An 11,098-nucleotide genomic window follows, 5' to 3' on the forward strand; every position below is an offset into this window, starting at 1 on the left:
ACTCACAGAAGCCCCCTCATCTATGATGGTACCAGCCATGACCATTCTATACATTTGAACGATAATTCGGAATGGTATGCTTGCTGGCAAACAGGGTCTGCCTAATTGATTCCAGTCGAAGGAGACGACTAGGTTGCTTGGAGGTGGGACTGAGTAGACGGCCGGGTATGGCTCTGACGAACTTCCTTCCTGCGGTAAAGGAATGGGTGGATTGCCCCCATGTTCGTCGGAGTCTGTGTTGATGAAGAGAATTTGGACGGTGTCATCCTTGTTCTCTTCAGTGACTGTATCATCCGAAGATAAAACCTCTGAAGGCAAGACCAGGTCAACTACCGCCTCGACCTTTTGACTTTCGTCTGGTATGGATTCAGTTGGTTTATCCTCAATGATAGATGCTTCAGCCGACCACTTGAGCAGGCCAGCTGGATTCTCAACTAGTGACGGACTCGGCAAGAGTTTTTTATATCCAGAAGGAAGTCGTAACGGTGAAACCGGACAATCATCCAAAACTCTTTTAGCCTCGTCTAAGAAGGGACAACGGTGGAGGGCATGGTCGCCTTCGCACAATTTACAAGGAAATCTAGCTTTCCTTTTTTGTCCTGGGGCTTCACTTTAACTAGTTGACGGTGTGCTTTCAACATGATCACCAGAGGTTGATGACATCGGATTGTGCAAACGAGGAGGTTATTCCCTTAGTATCCGGGGGATGCAAGGACAATCTCTATGAAAGTGGTCTCCTTTGCAAATGACACATGGCGATTTAGGCCTGGTCGGTGTTGTGTGTGGATTTTCGTTAGACGACACTCGTTTTCCCCCATTTGCCTTTGGCTCCTTCTTCTTTTTCTCTTTCTTCTTCTTTTCCTTCTTCTCCTTAGGAATTTGGCTTTTAGCTTTACCAGTCCCGTCAAGCGAAGAGGAAGGAGGAGAGGAAGAATTAGAGGAAGTAGAAGGCTGGTGGGTAACTCTGGACTCGTCTAATTGCTAATTCGATTGTTCAGGAATAGTGGTGTTCTTAACAACATTAGTTGAGAAGAGCCATACTAGCAAGCCAATTGTCAGTCCCGGAAGCGACAATGTGGCCATGTGGGGTGCACCAACATCTCCCCAAGAGGAGAAGGGACTAGGATTTCCACCAAGGGGAATTCCTTGGTTGGTAGGCTCCATTTTCTTAACCTAAAGATCAACGTAGGAAAAGGGGATGAATATTCCGTTTAAAATAAATTTTAACACGCTTTGACACAACTTGTTTTTTCAGTTTTAAAGAGTCGAGAAAAAACAAAAGATGACTCTAGTCTCCTTCGATTTTTAATGAGCCTGAAGTGACAAGTGCTCAGATGGACCTTTTCCGTTAAGGAGTCTGAAAAGGAACGAAAGGGACTGCTCTGTAGGTCTAGGTAGAGGGAGTACCAAACCAATCGCAAAACTGCAGAATATTTTTTACGGTACGGCAGTCAATCTTCCCGAATGTTGTGTTCGGTGCATTGCGATCAGTAGGGCGGCCGACACGGCTTCCTATGGATAAAAGGTTTTAAGCCTATAGGGGTCTCCCAATATATACTCGACGGTACGTGGGAGCACAAGTCTGTACTGGCACTTATCGTCTCAAAGTGGAGGAATCACCCAACCATCAGTGGGGACAATAGTTACCAGGCTTTACGACGCTGGAATACGTCTCTAGCCTAGACCTCTAAATGTTGTGCGTTAAGTTACAAAGCGTTGTTAAGTTCATTGAATTTATTTTAGGTTGATCTTTCTTATGAAGTTTGCCTTTTGGGATCACCACGAGATGTCGATGTAATTCCTAAAATGCAATCTAAATATGATAAACAAGCTTTTATCTCTTTTCAACAATGAAAATCCTAGCTACAAGGGAAAAGAAAGACACAATTTTTTCGCAAAGAGCAAAGAGCACACAGTAAATGCACTTTTCCTAAATCAAGCCAAACAGATTGTCAATATGAAAATGCACATGCATGTGTTTTGTTTTTCACTTTCTTAATATTGATGCCTAAAAAGAAAGTTGTTGTACAAATCTGAATTCGCTTTCAAGTGAAAAACACAAACAAGCTTCTTTTCGAAATTAAAAGGTAGAGACGATTACGACACATTATGATTTTGAAATAAACACTCATTTCGACACTAGAAAGTCACAAATTCAAACCAAAGGCAAAAGTAAAAGCATAATCGACTATCAACAGCAAATAAACTTTCTCCTATGATCAAAATCGACACTTGCGACAAATCTAAATCAAAGGATGACAGTATGACTATTCTACTTTTGCAATGGAAAACTGTAAATGACGTAACAAACACACAAAAAACATCTACAGTTTCTTTTATACAACTGAGGTGGAATATCAGCAAAGAAAAGGGGTTTTTAAACAGACACACACACTAATCACAGGCTACAAAAATCAGAGGCAAAACTGGAAAAAATGAGCAAAGAACCTCAGCTGCACAGGGCTAGGCTGATCAACGCACCTGCTACACAGATAAGCTGGATTGCAACGCAGGTTGCCCTCTCGGGAACTACGCTGAAATGCAGGAACTCTTCACAGTACCTGCGCTGGGGCAGAAACGAGAATTATATCCGGGTTCTGGGTCACGGTTTGCAATTTAATCTATGGTTTTTGGTCGAGTAAAAGCAATCAGTAATGCACAATCAGAGGGTTGATTTAATGAAGGTTTAAGAGCTATCACAGAGGGCAATCAGATCATTTGTGAATCAGCTTGTTCAAATCATAAACAGATCCAATGAATGGATTGAAGTAGCAGATGTCTACTTTGCATTTGTTAATGGCAAATGCAGTTCGATTCGCTACTTCTATGTTTATGAAACAAACAATAAGAGAAACACAAACAAACCAACTAGACGATCGTCCCCAGTGGAGTCGCCATTTTGTTAACAGGAAAAGTGTCTATTCAGAACGACCCTATCCCACTAAGGTGTGACAGTGACCTTCGAAACAAACAGAGAAAACTACTTTTGTATTCTTCTTTATGAACTATAAACAAAGAGAAATAGGATGAACCAACCTGTGTCTTGCGCTAGTCCTTTGATCCAATCTCCCTCTTATTTGACAGCTTCCAGCTACCTGCTTCCTTACTTGCCCAGCTTTACCAAGTTCCTGTAAGATCACAGAAGAAGAAAACTACACAAAGACATGGATTTATATTCATAAATAGCTTAGGATCAGATCTAAGCTAAACATACAAATGTAACAAACATCAATGATACACAAGCATGTAGGAGAAACTCAAATAGTTTTATTGATATAACAAGAAGATCCAGGAGGAGTTACAACCGATGATTCCTAATCCAGCATCAACCTCCCAGTAGAAAAGCCCCTCTTCACCTCCAACAAAGCATAAATCACCCAATACTCTGATATCTATCTCAAAACCAACAGCAATTCTCTGCAATGTACAATATTCCAGCCTCTGGATCTCTTGGATGAGGGATCCATATATAGATGTATGCAAAGGGGATGAGTCAGCTCATGAATTGATTAGTGGCTTCTCTCTGTCAGTTCTTGCTTCCACTTGGAGACTGAGAGCCTCTTACTCATCCCTGGTCGAATTCAGTGAGGCAAGTGTCATTGGAGAATATTCTGGAAGCTTCCATTGTCTCTCCACCTCGTGGAATGACTCTGCCACTTGTCATTTCCCACTCAACACACCCTGGTAGTGCATTTAGGTGCGTTTCAACGCACCTAGCTAGTGTATTTGGGTGCTTTGCAACGCAGCTAGCTAGTGGAGCAGCTGAAATGATCCTGATTTGACTAGTTCTTAGCAGTTTCTGGTGGAGAACTTCTGGGAGAAGCTGTAATTTGTTGACCTTGTTCCTTTAGGATTTATAACAACACTTTTAAGGACTTAGGAACCCTTGGTTTATGTAAATTTCATGCTTGGAGCTGTAAGGCACAAAAATGTCTATAATAGTTATGTGGGCTCTGATTATATTGTGACACCTTAGAGTCCTATATATATACCAAGGAGGTATTGTCTTTTGTATCATCCAATAATTGTTCATTTATGTGATGTAAAGGAGGTTTCCCCCTCAAAGAGGCTAATCTTCAAGTCGTTGATCTATCTTTTATTCTTTTTTGTGATCTGGTTACATAATATTTGGTAATTTTTACACTAAAATTTGTCACCATGACTATTTGCAGTCAGTATGGCTCCATCAATAACCATACTGTCCTCCTTGGCAAGTCTTATACCTCTTCTCCTCATGTCAAACTCCAAAAAAGAGAGAAAGCCTTTAAAAATCAATATAACTCTGGTTGCACATTTTCTCTTACTCTTACCTGCGTGTACGGACCTCAAGTTCACAATACCTGCGTACTTGTACGCTCTGTCTGTAAAGGGGTGGGTGCGTACTCCTGTAAAATTCAAAAGGTGCAAGTTTTACTCCAAAAACTTACTTGTGGTCGATTCTAGAGCATTCTAGAAGATGGTTTGACGTGGATTGAGCGCCTCCAGATGGTTCATGCATCCCAATGAAAGAGGAACTTATCCCATGAAGAGGGGAGCTATCCCTTTGAAAGAGGAGCTTATCCCATTGATGGTGGACCTGTTTAACTTCCTCCAAAGCATTATAAATACAGGCATTGGGCCAGAGGGAGGAGAGGTTGAAAGCTGAACATTCCTAAGGGTAGATGTTGCTGAAATTAGGACTCCCTTATAGAGCTTGAGAGGAGAGATCCCAATCCTTTCTTAGCTTCATTTGGAAGTGGGTGAGCTGATCAAAGTAGAGGAGAACTCTTGCTGGACCCTGGGAGGGACTTGCACAACACCAAGGCACTGGTTGTAAGGTTTCTTTTGTTTCCAATTAATACAATTAAGTTCATTTTTCTCAACAAGTTGTTATATATAGTTTGTTTCATAAACTCCTTGGTCTTTATGATGAATATGTTTTATTATATGATTTATTCAGGTGCTATGTAATCGTTTGCTTGTTAGTGAATGCAGGCTTCAAGGAGAAGGAGCTCATCTGGATCGAAGAGGCTTGGCTGCTACAAACAGCGTTGGACTAGAGGTAAGCCTTAAACACCTAGTTGCTTTTATTTTAAATGCATATTTAGGGAAAGATAGTGCTTGATTGTTTTGTTTGTCACTAGAAAAGCCTTGTTTTCTAGGGAGGTCGGTTTTGTCCGCAAAATTGACTCTTTCCGCATGACAGTATTAGAGCTTTGGATACTAGGGTTTCGCTACTTCAAACAAGTCATCTTGGAATTTTCGCTATAACTTTTTTCATACAAGGAATCGAATGCTTAAATTTTGAACAAGTTGATCTGAAATATTGGTTGACTTCGTGTAAAATTTCATATCTTATTTCACTATATTTTCTGAGAAATGGTCCAAAGAAGTAAGGGTTTTTTCATGCTCTAGAATTCAATCTTAAATGGGTGACCTAGGTAAAATCATCATAACTTTATTTTCAAGCATCGTATTTGAATTTCATAAAAAATTTCCTAAATTTCATGGACTTTAGTTTCTCATGTACCAATTTCAGGGTCAAAGGTTGAAATAGTGACACGTGGCATCCTGTACATGTTCGCTCTACTGAACCAGTCCACAATCATGCCACCATGGGAGATTTGACATAACTTAATATTGAAGAATCCAATATTGGTATGACTCGTGGAATTGGAAAGAAGACTCATAGGGCTACCATAGGACAAAACATTAGATGAAATTACAAATAGACAATATTTTTAAGATCGAGATCCTGAAAGCAAGAAAAAGGTGTGTATTTTTTAAAAATTTTGCATAAATTTTGTTTGAAAAATCAGTTTGAAGTGATTCAAAGGGCATAGTGAAACATAGATATCTTTGTTTGATTCAAAAATGTCTCAAAACAAAAAAAAATGGATACACCTAGTAAGAAACCATAAATATCTACTATGACGCATGAAGAAGAGGAAGAAATGAAACATGATATATCAAAATTACGAGTGCAACAAATTTCACTCTTGCAAAAAGTAACCAAAAATGAATTGGAAGCGATGATGAATGTTAAGATGGATGGTTTATAAGTAAAAATAAAAAGGGACATGGAAGGTTTTGAAGGATGATTTAAAATCAAATGTGGAAGCAATGATGAATGTCAAGATGGAAGGGTTTAAGAAAGGTTTGACAAAGTCGTTGCAAGAAAGACTTCCTAGTGGTGACAAGGTAATCCATGAAAATCATGATGCAGACAAAAGGAATATGAATTATGGTTTTGGAGACTCCAATTTTGGGTTTAAGACCCACCACATTCCAAATATATATATGAGGAATTTTGATGGCAATGATCTAGTAACATGGATACTATAGATGAAGAAATTATTTGATCTACATGATGTGCTACACACGCAATAAGTACACATTACATATTTAAATTTAGAACAAAATTAGACTGTGTTGTATCAATGGCTTTGTTCTGATAAATCAATTATCACTTTGACAATTTTTGTGGAAGAATTGGTAGCACATTATGAGGATACAAAGAGCAATGCCTTCTTTATCAAATTGATAAATCTCAAACAAAAGGGTTCAAAGGCAGAGAACATTGAGGACTTCCAAAGATTTAATATCAAGGTAAATGATATTCTAGAGGAGCATAGGATTGATGTATTCATAGGGAATTTAAAGGATAACATCCAACATGAGGTTTTCCTTTAGGAACCCAATTCATTGGAGAAGTAATTCAAGGTGGCAAGAAAAGTTGAAAAAAAAATATGGAAAAAAGTAAGTATACCACTCACAACTATAAAGATGGAAGTGTTTCTAATCCTAGCTTCCCACAACCTACAAGGTTGGCACCACAACAACAGGAGGAAAAAAGAGAAAAAGGGGTGTTTACATTTTCCATCGAAAAAACACTAAGAGTCGTAAGTGTGTTGAGAAGAAATTATTTTACATAGATTATGAAGAGAAGGAAGAAAAGGAACCATAAACATAAAAAGAAGAGGATATACACCAGGGACCAACCCTAGGGAAAGAAGAAATAAATCTGTGCATATCTTGTAATGCATTGGCAGGAATTACCACTCCTCAAACTCTCAAGATAGAAGGATATCAAGAAAAAAAGTGTAATAGTGTTGATCGATACAGGTAGCACCCATAATTTTATTCTTTATAAGATAGAAAATGAATTGAAATGCTTTATATATCCAACACTAGAGTGTCAAGTGATGGTTGCAAATGGAGGAGCTATAAATTTCTCAGGGAAGTGTCATAATATCAACCTGACCATGGGGAAATATGTATTGAATATTCCAATGCTTTCCATTCCAATGGGTGGTGCTAATGTTGTATTAAGATTCTAATGGTTACAATCTTTGGGGATGATAGCTTTTAATTTTCAATAACTTTTCTTGATATTTTCCTACGAAGGAAAGAAAATTGAATTAAGTGGCATCACAGGGAAATCGATGAAGATAATCAACTCTAATGGCATGACAAAGCTTTTGAAGAAAGAACAATGAGGCATAACTGCACAATTATGCCCACTAGATGTTCAAACATCGAAATCATTTGTTTCTCCATATCCCCAAAGAATTTTAGACAATCATTCCAAGATATTTGAGACTCCCAAAGGCCTCACACCTATTTGTGATCATGATAAATATATTCACTTGATTCTAGGAAGTGTTCCTCCAAACATCATACCTTACAGATATCCCTATGCCCAAAAGAGTGAAATTGAACGTATGGTTGCAAAAATTCTAAAGGCATGTATAATTCAACATAGCCAAAGTTCATTCTCTACCCTAGTCATATTTCTACACAAGAAGGATGGATCATGATGTATGTGTCTGGGTTATAGGGAGCTCAACAAGCTCACTATTAAAGATAAATTTCACATTCCCATCATTTATGAATTATTGGATCAATTTACTTCACCAAGGTGGATCATTCAAGATATCATAAAATTAGATTGAAGACATTCTGGAAAAAAACATTCAGAACTCATGAAGGTCATTATGAGTTTTTGGTTATGCCTTTTGGCCTTACGAATGCACCTTCCACATTTCAAGGTTTGATGAATTCCATTTTCAAACCCTTCCTCAAAAAATTTGTGTTAGTATTTTTTGATGATATGCTAACCAATGGGAAGTCTTGGAAGGATCATGTTCAACATGTTGACAGGGTGCTCAAACTATTGGAGGAGAAATAATTGTATGTAAAAATCTCCAAATGTTTCTTTAGGGTATAGCAGGTGGAATATTTGGGTGATATTGTATCTCATGAGGGTGTTAATGTAAATCCTAACAAAATTAAAGCCTTTAAGGAATGGAAAATCCCCATAACCCTAAATCATATTCGAGGATTTCTTAGGTTAACAGGGTATTATGACAAGTTTGTTAATAATTATGGGAAAATAGCAGCACCTATAACAACATTACTGAATAAAGATTCATTTTTTTGGACTCCAAAAGAAATAAGTCCTTTAAACATCTTAAAGAGGCAATGTGCCAAGCTTCAATTTTAGCTACTCTGGACTTCACAAAAACCTTTATAGTGGAATGTGATGCCTAGGGAAATGGTATTGGTGTTGTTTTAATGTGATAAATAAGAACCATTTCTTTTGATATTCGTCCAATCAAGGTAAAGTATTTACACAACCCTATTTATGAGAAGGAAATGTTTGCAATAATATATGCCCAAAAGCAATGACACCCTTACCTAATGGGAAGACATTCCAAAGAAAAAATAGATCATGATAGTCTTAAATACTTTTTGGAACAAAGATAATCTTCACGAGAACAACAAAAATGGGTCACTAAGATGTTGGGTTATGACTTTAAAATCATCAACAAAAAAGGGAAGTAAAATGTTCTTGCAGATTCACTCTCAAGAAGGGATGAGGATGTGGAAGCATTGCTCTATTCCATTTATATTATCCAACCTGATTGGATAATTGAAGCAAGGGAGTAATAGAAGAATGATGAAGAAGTGTGGAAACTCATTAAAAAGGTGCAACAAGATCCCAATACATCTGATACATTTATCTGGAAAAATGATGCATTATGGTACAAATATCACTTATATCTATGTAATAATTCCCAACTCAAATAAAATATTGTTTTGGAATTGCACACCTCTCCTTTAGGAGGGTACTTAAGATTTTTAAAAACATACCATAAGGTCAAGAAGGAATTTTTTGGGATGGCCTTAAATCTGATATTTAGAAGTTTGTGGCAGAATTTTTGGTTTGCTAACAAAATAAAGTTGAGAAAATTAAGACCTCAAGTCTGTTACAACCTTAAGCCATTCCAAATAAGCGTTGGGATGAGTTATCAATGGATTTTATCGTAGGTTTACCCAAATCCAAAGGAGACAGTGTCATCATGGTGGTAGTTGATAGACTTACCAAGTATGTACACTTTTGTGTATTATCTCATCTTTTTAAAGCCAGTACAGTTGCTACTGCATTTTTGGAAACAATTCAAAAGCTACATGGAAACCCAAAGATTTTTGTAAGTGATAGAGATCCCATTTTCAATGGAAATTTTTGGACGAAATTGTTTTCTTGTCTTGGTACTCAATTATCTCATAGCTCATCTTATCATCCTCAATATGATGGAGAACTGAGATAGTGAAAAAATGTTTGGAATGATATCTTTTTTTATTTGTATCATATAAACAAACACAATGGGCAAGTCGTTACCTCTGTCTAAATGGTGGTATAACACTTCCTTCCATACTACAACAAAAATGACCCCATTTATGGCACTTTATGGATATCATCCACCATCCATCACATCATCTTTAAGAGAAAATTCTAAAGTTAATTTAGTGGAAGATCACATCGAGCATCAATAACAATGTCTCCAACTCTTAAAGGATAACCTCGCTCTAGCGAATAATCAAAAGAAACAACAGGAAGATCAGTGTCGCAGTGTAAGAAGTTTTGACGTAGGTTATTGGGTATTTTTATGGTTAAAATGACCCTCAAGTAAGCTAAGAAGGATAATTAATTATCACCCAAGTACTATGGTCCTTACATGGTGTTGAAAAAGATTTATACTACGGTATACAATTTGCATTTGCTTGCATATTCCTTAGTACATTGTTGTAGTGGCTACAACCACCCTCCAAAATTTTTCCTTAGCCTATTTTGGAGCCTCCCTACAAACCTTGCACAGCTCTTTGTCTTGCTTCATCAAGTTTACAAGCTTCAATGTCTTTCTTGCACAAAGGAATCACGTCAACCACAGCTTGTTCCATTCCCCTCTTTTCACCTGGATTTGGTCCACCTATAGGCTAAGCAGCTTCCCCTTGAAAATTGTGCATTTCTGGAGGGAAATCAACCTTCCCTCCAGGAAATGTGCAATCCTCTTTGACAGCCTGTTGGACTCTAGGATTGCACAATTCTACTAGCCAACCCTCCCAGCAGGATTTGCATAAATTTTCCCAACAATAGGCTATTCAGCCTAGGATTTGTGCAAATCTGGGCAAAATCAGCTGCTCAACCCAGAAATTGTACAAATATCCTAGGAAGCCTACCCAACTCCCAGACAGAAATGTGCATTTTTCTCTAGCAGTCAAGCAGTCTCTTGCATGTGTCCTTGAGTTGACCAATTCCCTCCGGGACTGAGAAAAGCAGTCTTGCATGCATGGGCTACTTCTCCCAAGGTAGCATACAAAGGCATCCCTTGTGTCAAGGATCTATGTTTAGCAATTGAAGATTACATGCATGGAGCAATTCCAAAACCTCCCACCAAGTGTCACTTCCCCTAGATTCATGGCATGCGTGTTACAACCTCGATGTTATCAAAACTCATCAACCGGATGTTGTAGAGCTCATTCCTCACATAGCCTTGCAGCTCTAACATCCCACATCACATCTAGGAGTAGTCGACACATTTAGCTCATTTGTTTTGGGGTAAGCCTGCTTCCCATGCCTTCTATTTCATTTATGTCACTTTTTGGGTTTTCACTTGTATGAGTGTTGTTTGCTTGATTTCTTTGAATGCTTGTTATCGCTTACATGTATACTAGCTTAGTCTGGCTATGTTTCAATTTTCGTTGCTATCTCACTGTTGTCGCATGCATGACACTGTTTTACACGGACATTTGCCCAAACGGCGAACTGGCTCAC

The sequence above is a fragment of the Pinus tabuliformis genome, chromosome 1_1, assembly GCF_031772625.1.
Source record: "Pinus tabuliformis cultivar Carrire ecotype Pingquan chromosome 1_1, CPIR1, whole genome shotgun sequence".
Classification (NCBI taxonomy): domain Eukaryota; kingdom Viridiplantae; phylum Streptophyta; class Pinopsida; order Pinales; family Pinaceae; genus Pinus; species Pinus tabuliformis.